This window comes from Vespula vulgaris, chromosome 1 (genome assembly GCF_905475345.1).
Source record: "Vespula vulgaris chromosome 1, iyVesVulg1.1, whole genome shotgun sequence".
Taxonomy (NCBI): Eukaryota; Metazoa; Arthropoda; class Insecta; order Hymenoptera; family Vespidae; genus Vespula; species Vespula vulgaris.
Genome location: NC_066586.1, coordinates 9,797,585 through 9,813,410, shown reverse-complemented (window position 1 = coordinate 9,813,410; position 15,826 = coordinate 9,797,585). Strand labels below are relative to the sequence as shown.

The 15,826-nt window shown below is 36.3% G+C and overlaps 1 protein-coding gene and 1 long non-coding RNA gene across 13 annotated transcripts in view; one reads left to right on the top strand and one right to left on the bottom strand.

Annotated features, from left to right (window-relative positions):
• The window catches only part of LOC127067908 (telomerase-binding protein EST1A-like), a 134,547-nt gene that overhangs the window by 42,854 nt on the left and 75,867 nt on the right, over window positions 1-15,826 (top strand). The gene's annotated exons all lie outside the window — the stretch shown is intronic.
• On the bottom strand, window positions 297-15,540 carry LOC127068123 (uncharacterized). Of its 4 annotated transcripts, none has more exons than XR_007782827.1 (4): window positions 12,692-15,540; window positions 5,843-12,341; window positions 1,846-1,968; window positions 297-1,718 (listed from the first exon to the last, which is right to left on the bottom strand). It is a non-coding gene; the product is annotated as an uncharacterized LOC127068123 (long non-coding RNA). The 4 variants fall into 4 exon arrangements; XR_007782828.1 differs by having other exon boundaries at window positions 5,843-12,212; XR_007782825.1 differs by having other exon boundaries at window positions 314-1,718; window positions 5,843-15,537.

Genomic DNA, 15,826 nt, shown 5'->3' with positions numbered 1-15,826 from the left:
GAAGGCTTTTTTCTGTAAAATATAAAAGATTAGGAACAGAAAAAATACAAATAGGTCAAAAAAGGATGTTTTATATATCAATGATACGCTTCGCTCGAAGCGAATCCGCATCAGTCCTCCGAAAGGAACAAGAATTTTAAAAAAGTATCATAGGTCATATGCAAATTCATATATATATATATATATATATATATATATATATATATATCATGTATGCATGCGTATGTGTAGATTTCTCTTTATATACATGGATATATAGAGGGGGGGGGGGGAGAAAGAGAGGAGAGTGAATGTAGTGTGTCGGGCGCGGTTACTTACCGCGTTGTCGTGCTTGATGCTGCCGTGTGGCTGGCGCTCGAGGGAGCGGGAAGAAGAGAATAAAAAGAGAGAGATCTTCCTCGAGCAGTCGTCCTTGCCCTCGCCACTCGGCCCACGTCAAGGCCACTTGCTTGAGCGCAATGCACCCGCTTCTTCCTCCGTCTCTCTCTCTTTCCTCGTCTAACGTACCGCATCGCTCCACTTCAGCTAACCTGTGCTCGCATGCATCGCAGGTTGCACAGTTACGGGCGTTTGTTCGATCTGTTTCGAATCTTTTTTCTCTTTCTTTTCAATGTTTTGTGCTACTTGTAAAATACGCCATCAATTGTAATTGGTTATATGGGACATTAAAGAAAAAAAAGAACTTTTAAACGAAACTTTTATAAGGACCGAACAAAAAAATTACAGAAGTTTTGTCAGATTTTATTTCTGGGGTACATGATTAACTATGAATTGTGCGATGCGAAGAAAAAGCGAAGGATGGTTAAAACCGCGAATGCGAGAAGGGATATGAAACTGCAGGGTGCCATGAGAAAGGTTCGGTAGCTCTCGAGGATGGACGGAGAACGGGTTTCGGTGGGCACGTAATCCTGATCTTCCGAGATAATATGAGAGTCTCGACTATTCCCCTTCCCCTTTCCTCTTAATCTTATCTTTCTCCTTCTAAGTACCTTTATAACGATGTGATTTTTAAGCGATACAAAATGGTCGTAGGATGGTTTTAGAATTAATGAATGGAGCAATCTTTAGATTTATTTAATACTCGTTGCCGGTCTTAAAGCGAACGTATCTATGTATGTATACGTCCTTCATGAACATGCACACGTATATATTTATAATTGTCAAGCATAAACGCGTTCGTAACTTAAGTTTCCAAGATCGGAGGTAAGATGCTCGTGCGATCTTCGTTATTACGTTTCATTACCACCATGAGAGGGGTAGGAGGGATGTAGAGAGAGAGAGAGAAAAGGAAAGGAAAGGAAAGAAAATAGCTTATAACGTATATATACGTGGCGCCACTAGTGGTTTGCTATAAATACCATGGCTTCTGTTATTTTTAACTCGGCGTCTGGGTTGCACGCATAAATGACACACGCAGAAGGAACTCAAAGAGGATTCGAGAAGAGGCGAAGAGAGGTATATATACGGATCGTCGTAAGATGGGCAAAAACGGGTTTGTTCGAACTACACGTAATCTCATAAGCTCTGCATCTCCCGAGTAGTATTCGAATTGTAGCCTTCTCTCGACCTTCTCCATGCAACCCGCGTCCTTTTCGCGATTACATCTTTGCTCGCGATTACGTCCTTTCAAACTGTTCGCTTTTTACCCTTTCGTTTTCTTTCTTATCTTTTATTTCTTTGCCATCGTGCAATGATCTTCCGAGTTAACGTTTTTTTATCTGCGAATTAAGAAAATAATGTTTTGTTTATTTTTCTTCTTTTGCTTACTTTCACTGTTTATAATAATATTACATGAATGTGACCTAACATGATTGCTATCGTTAAAAAATTATTGCGTATATTTACCTTACGTTTTGTCATTGACCATGATCCGTTATTCGAAACAATAGCTGAGAAAATGCATTTTTAATTTGCTTCGTTAATTAATATTCTTATAAACTCTTTGTGTCCTTGACATGGTTGGAATCGCTATTTGAAAAAAATAAAATTTTACTTAAAATTACTTTGTAGATATATACAAACACACACATATACATCCGAGAAATAGCGATTATTGGAAAGAAGCATCACTTTCTCCAAAAGCAGATACTTTTCTCCAAAATGAAGTAACGTAAAAATTAATTTCAGTATCATGAATTAGAAATAAACGTAAAAATGTATTTTTTTAACTGATTGAATCTTACGGAATGATTGTACTTTTTCTTCTTTCCGTTTTTAGTGTGAAAGTATCGAGCTCAAACAAAGGTACAGTTATAGTACTCGAGTTAAAGTACAAGAAAGAGAGAGAGGAAGAGAGAGAAATAGAAGAGGATAAGACAGATCTTACTCATAAATAGAAAATGCAGTTGAAAATTTCATTGAAGTTTAATATTTGATATTTTTGAGAAACGACGTGTATAGTGCAGAGCATTGACACGATAGATTTTACACCACTCTAGCTCTTACACCAGCCTTACTCTACTTTTCTTTCTTATTTTATGTTTCTCGCATCCTTCCGATCTTCCTTTTTTTTTCTTGCAGCTCTGCAGAATCTCTCTCTCTCTCTCTCTCTCTCTCTCTCTCTCTCTCTCTCTCTCTCTCTCTCTCTCTCTCTCTCTCTCTTTCTCTCCCCTCGTACGATGCTCCCTGAAGCATGACGTTGGGCGTTGATTAGATCCTCTTTCCTCTCGTTTCACTCTTTTCCCCTATCTTTCTTTCACTCTTTCTCACTGGTTTCTCCATGCTTCTACCTCTCTTCTTTTTATCCAAGCTGCATGACCTTGCCAAGGTCGGGTGAACGAACAGCAGCGACGGCCCCGTGGACATATCCTTCGATGTTTGTGTGCGGTTGATGTATTCCCGCATCAATATATGGTAGCAGGAATTTCTAACGAAGACAGGATGTCCACGGCGGGTCTGCTCGATCATCCTTCAGGTTGGACGAGTTCGTCTTAAAACTTGTCTTCTGTTTCAGCGAATGTCACCTGCTCATTTTCAAATATCGATATTTTTACGAGATCCTCGATTTTTTTTCAGAGGGAAATACATGAACCGAATTAAGAAATGATTTAATTCCTATTAAGAGATTCGTGCTTACTTTTAGAGATTATTTTACAATTTCTTATCATTTAGGTATTATATTATATTATTTATACTGCAAATATTAAAGAGTGCAAATTTTAATCTCTAGAGACTTAATTGTAAAAATCATACGGTAGCATATTTCATCGAACTTTCTTTTTTTCCGAAGTATGAGTATAAAGACATAAGGATCAATCGATTAACTCAGCACTACTGTCCTTGAAGATGACAAGCTATGACGGACAGATATTTTTCTCAGGGCGCAAAATAAATGATTATTTGCAAATTAATGACGGGGCCGTTAAACGTCGCTACTTTAATCGCAAATATCGTTCGGTAATTAGCACATACTGCGATTTACAAAATTATTAATATTGGCTCGTTTGCTAATGAGAAAAAGTACCATTTAGCGTTAAGTATTAAATAATTCTAAATAAAAATATTAAAATATAAATATAAATATAAATATTAAAATAATTTTTTCTGACTCGATCTTTCTGAATTGATTCTGTTTAATTTATGAAAGTGAATACGAGTCTCCGAGGCGATAAATAATTCTTTGATAAGTTCTTACTTGTTGTATATATACTTTGTAGGACATTCATATTAGGGAATTCGTTTCTCCTAGCGTCATATTTATTCTCTCTGTCGTGATCGACGCAAATCGGTGGATGTCGCTGTCGTCATCGTTTTACTAGATCTTACCGAATATACTTACACATAAATTCTCGATCAAAAATTTACTCTGCAGACTTCGCAGTTTCGAGTAAAAACATAATAAATCTCATTTCACTAGAAATATTTATCTTCAAGTATTAAAGTTAAGACATTTTTACAGTAAATATTAGTAGTAATTATAAGTATTTATCGATTATTATTGTCACGATGGAATACGTTCCTAAAAATCTATAGATAGCAATTTTAAATATGGAATTTGTATTCGTGAATTTCAATTTGTCAATTCTATTACGAATTTTTTATTTGTTAATTGTATTTTATATAATAAAAAATCAATTCCTTTGAAATATTTCGAATATTAAAAGCTTTTGAAAGAAGAATATATAGACAAATTAAGATATGCCTATGAGTATTATGAACCTTTCCTGACGGTGGAAGGTACATACCTTTGAACGACGTCGATTTAACCTCCATTTGTTAACTTGCACGTCATTAGACTTCAGGCATGCGTGTCATTACGCATCCAACTCGATACACTCTATGATCGTTTAACCGAGCGAAGCGACAGCGAGCGTATATAAATCGCTAACTCACGGGGTTTTAAGCACGAGGAATCGTATAACGACGATGATAAACGCTCGCAGGATGAACAGAGAGAGAGAGAGAGAGAGAGAGAGAGAGAGAGAGAGAGAGAGAGAGAGCACGGTCCCGCAGGATCGAAAGGCCGTTACCGTGCGTACGCCTCTCGAGGTTCCTAAAGCGAACGTTCTTTCTTAGGAATTCATTTCTCGGGGTCAGCGTGTGCATTGTACCACCTTCGAAGATCGGCATTCGCCGACTATGCCGATCTTTCTTCTATGGCCATTCATTCTGTTTACCTTCCCATTAAAGATTCTTCGGATTATTCTACGGAGAGTCCGTGTCTTATTCATTTGGCGATTTCTCGGTCCTTTCTTGCATAAGTTTTTTTCTAAAGAAGTCATTAGAGATCAGAAATATAATAGAAAAGAGAGTGTACGTGCTCGCGCGCTCGTATGCGTGTGATATCAATCATAGTAAAACTCATTGAGTCAAATTTTATGGAATTTAATTGATATCGCGAGTAGATTTTTACTTCCGCAAGTACATTGCAGTAATGTTTGAATTACTGATCAGGTATTGTGTTCTTGTTTTTTATGTTCTTATTTAACGATTCACCTTACTTTTATCTTTGTTTAACGTTTGACGCTTACGAGATAGAAAAGAATTTTATTTTAGTGGGATCGTTGACCGCTAATTTTTTTCAGGCGAAATATGTATAACACGGAGTTCTTAGATACATGTGTGTTTCATGTTAAAACATGCCGACAAAGGGGAAACTTTGGTTTAGTCCTCTCTTACCAGGAAGAACAAAAGTCTACCGGCGACTCGTAATATCTACTTTCATTTCTTTCATCTCGGTATGGTCGCGCGCGAGCACCGTCTTGTGCTTTGCTTTTCCTGTTCTTCTTCTTTTGCTTCTGCTTCTTCTATTTCTGCTTCTCCTTTTCCTCCTTTTTCTTTCTCTTCAGAATAAACCTCGTACAAAATAAACGAGGCAAGCGCTTTTAAATAAGTCGTAATTCATTTGGTCGAGAATAGATACAAGGAGGCACAGCCTCGAAACAAACGCCTCCTACTTTATTCTCCTTACCGTCGCTCTCGTACGATACATACATATAACCTATTCTTTGTGTTCTTCCGTCCTATGTTTAAAGAGGAGGACCGAAGAGGATTGTTCGAGCTATGTGATTATCCACATAGTTTTATAGACTACAATATTCTACATGTTACGACAAACGTCGGCATACAATTATGTTATATTAATGCGTTCCTTGTTTCGATCGATTTTGTTACCATCGCTGATTCTTTTCTGATTTCTCAGTATCGGTAATGGGAGGATTTAATAATAGGAGGAAACTTATCTTCAAACCGAAATTTTGGATCATTTGCCTGTTCAGTTCTTGACGCGAAACTAAAGATATTCGCAGGTATTCATTCAGGAAAGTTAATTGGAATTGCAGGATATGGTTTTCTTTCGAAATAAGGCAGGATATTTAGAGTTGAAAACGCGACAGAAAATTACCCCACAAATTTATCGACGAAGACACACATTGGAGAGATGCCAAAGCGCGTTCATCCTTCCACGTCTCTTCTCCCAGTTTTTCTTTTTCCTTTTCCTGAATGTCGTAGTTGCACCTTCCAATGACACTTCTTCGTAAATGCTTAGCCAAGAACGGTAGGAGTTGAGGCAACGAGGAGAAAGACGCCTTTACCTTTGTATTTGCATGACCACGCTCGTACCTTCGTACAAACAGCCTTTTTTTATTTCAGAACCCAAGAGAGCAAGTATATACGCGCGGGCTTTTTACGACCGTTAAAATATAACTTCCTGCAAAGACACGAATATAATACCTATGAATACTTCAGCGCCGTAGACTTGATCTCTGGTAGTAGTGCCATGTTGCTGAGAGTCTTTAATGACGCATTCCATCCGTGGACCCACGCGAAAGAGGGTTCATAACCCTTTCGCGCTCGCGTTTCTTCCTCCTTTTTTTAAAAGAAGCATATTTCTCGTTCTATCTTTGCCGACGTTGTCCACCTGCTAAAGAAAAGGTCGTACATTTTCTACAAAGCTGTCGATTCCTCTAACGTTCCTTCGAAGAGAACTAGGAATGAAGAATCTCGAGTCTCGCGTAAGGCTACGTGCGACGACAACAAGGAGGACGAGGCAGCACGGTGGTCGAAGAAATTCTTGGAATAATCTTTCCTCTTCACCCTCGCCCAATAAGCTGCCCTTTTTCACGTTTTCCTCTTTTTCTTCTTCTATTACTATTTCTTTTCTTCCGTTGCGATGCGCTGAATGTCAGAACACCGGGGGTATGAAAGTATTTGCATCGAGAACGATTCCCGGATTATTAGACATGCAGATTACCTGTCCGTTGCTTACGCGCTGAACTGCCATCGCACTCCACCACCATCATCTTCACCACCATGGAGTATAGTTTTTTCCTCTCTCTCTCTCTCTCCTTCTCTCTCTGTCTCTCTATGTTTCTATTTCTTCTCTCCTCCTCTCTTTTTTTTATCTCTATTTTAATGTTTCTCGTTATCTTATTTTTCTGGATCATTCAAAAGTAACTCTGTAAATAGTCACGGTCATGTTGAAGGCAAATACGCAAATAGCAATAAAATAGGAAAGAAGAAAATAAATTGTTATATGGGTGCCCAAGTCCTTACGTTTATTTAACTTGGATCAATTTCACAACTCTACCACTTTGGAAAATTCTCTAGGAACATCGAACTCGTTTACTATTGTTCATCCTCGAGTTTACAAGCGTGTTAGTTGGTAGCATAGGATTTGTTTGATTGAAGAACGAACATCGATCGAGAAGATACGTTGATTCAACAATTTACATGAAATTTTTCTCTTATGTTTTGAACTTTTATATTGCAAATTTTTCGTTAAAGTATACTGTTTGACGGAACCGATATTATTAGCTTTTTAGATTAGTCTTTTACATTCAAATTATTATTTGAATTGTAAAAATTAAATAAAAAGCCAATTTTTTTGTAACTTTACAAAATGAGTGAAAATCATCAATGTGATCATAGACGAGAGTCTCCACGGATCTATTCGCGACATGCTTGAACATTAAACCCTATGCTCAGATAGGGCAAGCATTACTCGCAAGGCGGGATTTGGATGAATATGCATGAGTCGACGAGCTCTTCATAATATCATTCCACCATACATCAGCCACAGACCACCAATTTACTTTAGCCACGTACAACGTTGGTGTTTGCGTGTCTCGCGCGCGTATTAATCGCGCGTTGTCTCTTCTATATCTCTTCGTCATAGACTCTCTCATTCTCTCTCTTTCTCCATATTACCATCTCTTTTCGTTTCAAGTGCTCGGCTACACACATATTTACCTAAGGTTCGTCCATCCGTGGCGCATGGATTTACCGTGCGACTCTATTGACCACTTTCTCTCTACTTCCTCTATTAGAAAATTATTACATGAATTTTCTTCCTTGTAGAAACGGACGTCTTACTTCATACGGACGAATAAGCATTTACGATCGTTCTGTAGATATCGATTAATCGAAGATAGATATCTTTCTGAGATTCCTTTTTTCTTCTTTTTGTCCTTTTTTTGATTTTTGAAGAATGAAACGATATAAGAACTATTGTTTTTCTTCCTTCCCTCTTATTGATCTGTTGTTTTGTTCTTTTACTTCCTTCCCTTTTATTGGTCTACGATGAGCAACGATGCGACGATACGAGAACCTAGCCGAGAAGCAGCGTTACAAATTGCAAAACGTGTATGTAAGATAGTTTGGAGTGGTCACTTCTTCTTGTCTATACGAGAATTACTATTAGTACATAGCTCTCATCACGAGTTCTATTGGTGCAGAAAACTAGAATCGAATATACCAGTCTCTAGGAACTGTAGTTCGTTACTTCTCGAAACAAAGGTCTAGCGACGCAAGATAGACAAAGAGAAACAGAAAAGGTATTTTCTCTCTCTCTCTCTCTCTCTTCCCTCCCCCTCTACTTGTTAGCCTCGTCTTTCCTTCCGGCTTCAAAGCATCCCCCTTTCTCTTTCGATTCGAGCTACTATCTTCGATTCAACGCAGCTGGAAGGCTTCGTCTCTTTCATGAAAGGGTAATGAGATTCCCACGCAAGAATCCCTTCTATCCTCTCAATTTTTTATCTCTTCATTTTTTCTACCTTTCTCCTCTCCTCTAGCACTCATCCCTTTTTCGTTTTCGTATTCCGACAATTCTACCTTTTCGCGATCTCGAAGTGTAAACTGTGTTCTCGAATTGTTGCAGCGCAGTACAATTTTTTGAAAATGAAGCTACGTAGGAAAAGAGGAAAGACAAAGGAATTTGTGGAATATTCCGCATATTGTAGAGTGTCTAATAAAACGTTCAGGATTGGTTCTAATTGTTATACTCTAATGATGAACATCTAATAAGAGAAGATCTCAATTGAATTCTCAATGAATTCGTAAATTCAGAAAATTATGAAACTGTAGGGATATGTAGAGCATACATATATATACGCACGCAATTTTTTTTCTGCTCATAGTCGCTCCAAGGGTGTAAAATTGACTCTAGAAAATCCGGCTATTTTCCGATTTTATGTTGTATTACTAGCAAACTGTAAAATATAAAAACAAAGTTTTCAGACAAAATTTACTTCGTTTAATTAGAATTATCGTGTGGTATAAGATTTATCAATTATTTATATAATTAGAAAAATGTTATAAACACAAATATTAATATTTTTTTCTTAATATTTTTAATGTGAAATTTAATAAATTAATATTTTTTTTACGTGAAACGAATTTTCCTTTGTAAATTACCAAAGTGGATGTTTATACAAAACAACGTTACTAAGCCGCTATCATTTGATTTCAGGGGACAAGAAAGCTATAAGAATATGCGGGGTCGAGTATCTCCATTTTTAATTTATAAGCATTTATGAGAAGGTTAGACTGAGGGCTTGTGGATAGCTTAGTGATCCAAAGCAGTCGTCCGGAAAGCAAAAAGATCCGGATTTGAATTCCGGTTCAGACCAGACTGAGGGTCCAATTTTTTTCATGAATTCTGCTGTAATATTCCACTGTACGATCTTTAAAGGGTTCCTACCATTTCTTTTTTCTTTTTCTCGGATTCTTTTCCTAAATCCTATCGGTTTACTATCCTCGATAATTCTTTCACCACGCTCGATTCCAATTCGGCTTAAGCTCGTATCATATTGTATGCATATTCTTGAAGATCCTGCAGGTATATTGAACTAAAATCCTTGTTCTTGAGATTTCGTTGAGCGGTCGCTGAATAAATTACGTAGACAAAATAGAACTAGAGTCCATGATCAAAATTCTTATTTATGAAGGATTCGTGAAAAGGTTGAATCATCGGATAGTCTGGAACGGGATTTTTATTCGAATCTTTGCGATCAAGTCGACGAATAATCAAAAAATCAGTCAGATCCGAGTCAATGAATCGTTCGTGATTTCATGTTCTCCGTGATCAAATACGTACGCGTTCATATATTCCTTTGAATCTAGTGGTCGACAGTGCGCATGTAGCATTCCACTAAGAAATAAATATTTTAAGGATAGATTTAAAACAAACGAATCGTTCGATCGAGATCTTTTTCACTATATCTTGACGCTGATTTTTGTCTTTTGTTAAAAGTTTTAAAATTCTTTTTCTCGATTTCAGCAGTTTTTTCTCTAGCCATTTGTCGCACATCATCAACATTCTTCCTCAAATATTCGTTTCCATTCCTTTTCGATTAATTGGCGTACTTGTGAATTTTATTTTAATCGAATATGACTACCAAACGTTAACTAGAACGATGCTCGACCAGTACTTCGACTAAGAAACATTGCTTCGAGGCTGATAATTTTGTCTATATGCAACATAGATCTTCTTGGCCTATGTTCGATTTCATAATTAAATTTTTTTAAAGCAAGATTCCGACTAGCTATACGCATACGCAGATTTCGTTTATTCATGATTAAAATAAAAACCTTGCAATCGGTAATAATTTTGAAATGAACATTCATACTTCAAGTTCGTAACTAGCATACTTTTCGTCAGCTAGAGTAGTCCTCTCACACGCGTAGTAATAAAATGGCACCATCTTGAAACCAAATCTTGAGGCATCTGTATGTAACTTTCTTTCAATTTCAGCACTATATTAATGTAAAGCTAGCACCTTGCTTCATGCATTAAATCTTGACATGCTTTTCTTCGTCTTTTCTGGATCAAAATTGTAGGTTATTCCCCAAAACATTCGTTAGCGATTGTGCTGTCATGGAATAATTACGGATTAACTTACGGAAATAGAAAGACTGACAAAGTTCTATACATCTTTGATGTATTTAGGGATTGAGAGTTCCATAACGCCGTTCATCTCACATCTTACATCTTACAGCTGATAATTGTATATTTCTGTTTTCTATAATGTGTCCTAAATCTTTGCCTGTACAAATTCACACTTTCGTCAGTTAATATGTCAGTTAATCCGAACTGACTCGTCATATCTAATACGTGTTTAAGATTTTCGATTCCTATCTTGATATCCGATAAAGGAATAATTATATTGTCCATATAAGCTAAGGCTGTTTATTCAATGTTACTCGAGACACGTGTGATTTCAGCGACGTATGCGGAAAAAACGAATGAATTATAAGCGCGTTAGAAGATTCTCTTCTCTCGATTCATTGCATGTATATGTGGGTATGCTTGTTATGTAACTACGTTGTGCCTTCATGCTGTCGGCGCACGTGAATTGAAGAACTGAGCTGATAATGAGATATCAGAGAATATATGATTGTCAATTTTTACAGAACAGCTGGTACGAAGTCAATACCTATTCCGTATGAGAAATGAAACGTACGATTTCTAGATAGACGTTGATGCTCCTCTCATACTTGACTGACGTTATGTTCATTACTGTTTTTGCATCTGCCTAAAACAATTTATTGTAATAAAAGTATTACAATGATCATAATATTATTTAGAAGAAACTAACAGATATATTTACGTCTTGTAACAAGAAAACTACGTAACGAAAAGATAGTAATAAATTCGTAGCGTCGTGCTTTACATCATAGGCTATAGTGTATAGGCTTGAAAATGTTATTGCCAGGCTCCGCTAATAGTCTACGTAACTAATTGTAAGACAACGTAGTCTGATCCAGCAAACTGTAGAAATCCTTGAATTTTTTCCAAGGATTCAAAAACATTAGAAATGGGCCACGAAGCTGATACATGATTACGATCATGTCTTCGTCATTCGTTAGGATACAATCCTTGCAAACACATAGGAAGAGAATCACTTTAATATAACTCGGTAAAAAATCAAATTCTTAAATACGGCATTTATAAATTCCTGGAAGACAACGGGAGAATTACAAAATTCGAAAAACATCTATATAAATTCGTATTGACCTGTTGGAATAATAAAAGAAGTATATTTCTGACTTTCTTTGACTATCTTAACGTGAAGAAATCCTTTTTCTAAATCGAGTGTACTGAAAATTTTCGCATCTTATAAACGGTCTAGCTGATCTTTAATCAATAGAAATGGATATTGATCTTTTATGATTTTTTTTATTCAACTTTCAGAAATCTACACAAATTTCGATGTCTTTCTAAGACGATAAGATTTGTGTACCCGCAATTGTAAGATTTTACAATACCATTATCTAATCATATATTTATCTATTTATCTATTTCTTCCTTTTCTAATTGAGACAATCTGTGTGGTATTTGATAAATTGGAATTTCATCCTTCAAAAATTAATTAAATCAATCATTTCTACACGGACTTCTCGCGTCTTTTCAGGTTCATAATTCTCTGTAACGATTTTTGCTATCCGTTCTACATCCTTCTCCGAGGTATATGAAAGATCAGATGGATACGTGTCTGCAATTGCATCAATCTTTAATATTTCAGGAAGTTTTTAAATCGTTACATGATTTTGTACGGAGTAAAGTTCAACTTGACTTAAATAGTCGGCGCCGATCAAGACTGCATGTTTCATTATCTTATTATCTACAATGTGGAATGTAATTTCGTATACTTCGCCGTCAATAATAATACCTATTATAAATGAATCACACATACTATTATTTAGTGCGTGTAAGCTATCAAAATTTATTGTGTTACTATTAAACTTCGGACAATCTATTTTATTGTAACAATTTTGATTTATTAAACTTAAATCGCTGCCGGTATCTATGATGCCAACAAAATGTAAATCCGCGATTTTTATTTGTTTTTTTTTTGTTTTTGCTGCTATACATGTGGTTTCTTTCGACGTACTTACAATTCTCTTGCAAAACTTAGCTACGTGTTCATATTGATTGAAATAGCATCCTTGTCCTTCATTGCATAACACTTACCCCGAATGATGCTTAATCTCGCAGTTGAAACATCTTTTCGTATCCTTCGCGTTCCTTTGGTTCATTTTTTTCTTCCAACTTCGATTGTTTCATTCCCAACTTTCCTTCTTTTTTTATAATCTCGTATTTATAACTTTATAATCATATAACTTTTTTTTAGTTCATATATTGTCTTCGCCCAGCTTAATATTGTTTTATTTAAAGCATCCTATCGAATACCTTTGATAACATATTTAATTACGTCGGCTTATGCAATTTCAAGCATCTTATATATGTATGCGTGATATATGATTCATTAGGTTTTTTATTCCGTTGTGATAACTCCTTTACCGTATGTACCGTATGGTGATCTGCAATGGTGGCAAATTCTTCCTTTAATGCTTGCCGCAATTGTTGTTTACATTTTGCTGCATTATTCGTAATTGACGAACAATTTTCCGAACACGGAGAAGCACTTCAAATTTTGTAGAATTTATTTTATTAACATATTTTATTAACATTTAATAGATGAAATATAAAAAAAAAAAGTTAATGGTATTGATCACAATACTCGATCGCCTTAATCTCATCTCGAACCGTTCTCTACGGCAGCGTAGAATGAACTGAACTGTTCTTCGATCATTGCTTCTATCGAACCTACAAATACTCATAAAGAACTTAAACAAAGAAGCTCAATAAATAATATAACTTCCTTGTTATAAAGTTTCGGTCGTCTTTCATTTAGTTGGAAAATTTCATTTCATTTTGAAGTAAAGTTGAAACGACACGGAAAGCCATAAAAACGATTTTTTAAAAATTACGTTATCGAGTCGTTGGAAAAACAGAAATGCGCACGTACAATGCGATCGATTAAAGCGGTATTATCAAAAACTCCTCGATCCTACACACACACACACACACTATAACTTGACTATATTCAATGCGAATTGTTTCAAACCTAATTTAACCTCGCGCGATTAATTTCGAGGTGTGTATCTCAAGAATAAATTCTGAGCCGAGAAATATAAAAGTGATCCAATATATTAAGTATTATTCGTAAACGAAGAAATATGAAGAAAATAGGTACTTGCTCAATGGAAAACGTGATTTTTCTGAAATCGAAATGACTATTACATAAGGCTATTACATGACTCGTTCGGGAGTGAATACGTAATTTTCAATATTATGGATGAATACGCGGAACGAGCCCCATTGAACGAATGCATCGTACATCTCCGAATTTATCTTCTGTCTAGGCTTTATATATATTCGTATTTGACTTTCCAATTGAATCCTTTAAGATGTATTTCTATTAAATGATTTTCTCAAGTTCACTCGTATATTGATCCAGGCTGAACAGAATTTACGTTTGCTATCGACATCGACCTTCGGTTTCATCTATGTGAAAGTTTTTCGTGGTCGAAAATCGAAAAGAAGAAAGGAATAAGATAGAGATAGATATATAGATAGATAGATAGATAGATAGATAGATAGATAGATAGATAGATAGAGAGAGAGAGAGAGAGAGAGAGAGAGAGAGAGAGAGAGAGAGAGAGAGAGAGAGAGAGAGAGAGAGAGAGAGGAAGAGAAAGAGAAAGAGGTCTTCGACCAGCATCTTTTCTACGTTCGATTCTCTTGTAATGTGGTAGTAAAGCCATCTCCAAGGTTTACCATTTATATCCAGCGTATTTTCATTTCCATATTCTAATGAATTTGACGCGAAGCCTTCTTGTAGGGCTACGTTTTACAGCGGTACTATGACATCGTCCAAGAATAAAATTCGCCGAATAATAATATCTTCTTCTGCGGATATAAAGTTCTATGAATGTTAATGAGACACCCGCTCTCTGTGAGACTCTTTGACTCTTCTTTCCTTCGTTGCTTCCACGTTGTGCACAAATCTTCCTTCCTACGGTCGCTTCTGGCGCTTTACGTCAGTCATTCTGTATTTGTTATTCCAAGAATATTGTACTTCGAGAATGTCTCGTTCATCATTTTCAAACACGTTTGAAGTATATCTTTTTTTTTCTAACTACGCACGCAGTTATGTTCGGAGATTTTAAAGTAAAGCTATCCTAGAAATATAATATTGTTCATTACTGTTGTTATCATTGCACTATCGTTCCTGAAACAATGATTATAGCAAAAATATTTTTAGTGCTGGTTAACTCGCAGTTCCGTCTAGAAAAAATAAGAGAAAGACGAACGCATAACAAGAAGTAGAAAGGGAAAAAGAAATAAAAAGAGAAGAAGAAGGCTAGGTTTGCGTGCCCCTGATACCATGGCGTGATGCAAAATACTCCTCTCTGTTCCTCTTTTTCCTACTTCGAGAGACATTAAACCACGGATGACTGTAATTAAGCTCGACATGGAATTGTTTGCAAAGCAAGAGAAGAACCTTCTCAATGTGCTGTGGAATACGACATTCTATTCGTACAAATAGATATACATATACACATATATGCGTAAAGCTTAGGATTCAGGAATCTGCCTAAGATAGATGCAGAAATTTCGAAGGAAAATATAAGCGAAACGGCGTGGGTTGCGTCGTGTTTGGCATTGAAATTAGCGCAATGAAGAAGTACCGATGTTGAAGGTTCGGTAAAATATTTTCGTATTCTAATATTAACACATGAAACACGTGTAAGAATTAAGTGACGACAGGAAGTTCCAACGCAGCGAGAACGCGAGAAAGAAAAGCGATATTGCGTCTGAGAGATTTCTGTTGCTATCGGTTATCGTCCATCTTCAATGCAAGGCCTCTAAATTCGCACGGTACTTATACCTGAGTTTAGAGATTCGTGAGAGTTTCGAAGCCGTCAGAGGGTTGAAAGGAATGAATGTATGCGTCTGAAATGAAGGAAAGGAAGATGGAGTATGATAAAAGTCTAATATTACGATAAAAGTCTATCAGTTCTTCGTATGAGTCCTTCCGTTACCCTTTTTTTTTTATTCTTTCTTTTTTTCTTTTACGCCTTCTAGTTTTTTCGAATCCTCGCGATCTTTTTGGTCGATAGACAAGATGGAATCATGTCAGTGACCTCACAAGGCCTTACCAAGGTCGTACGTTGAGCTCAAGAATTGCCAACAGGAGATGTGCATCACCACCACTAGTATCCTCTCAGAGAATACTCCACCATACTCCTCGCCGTATTC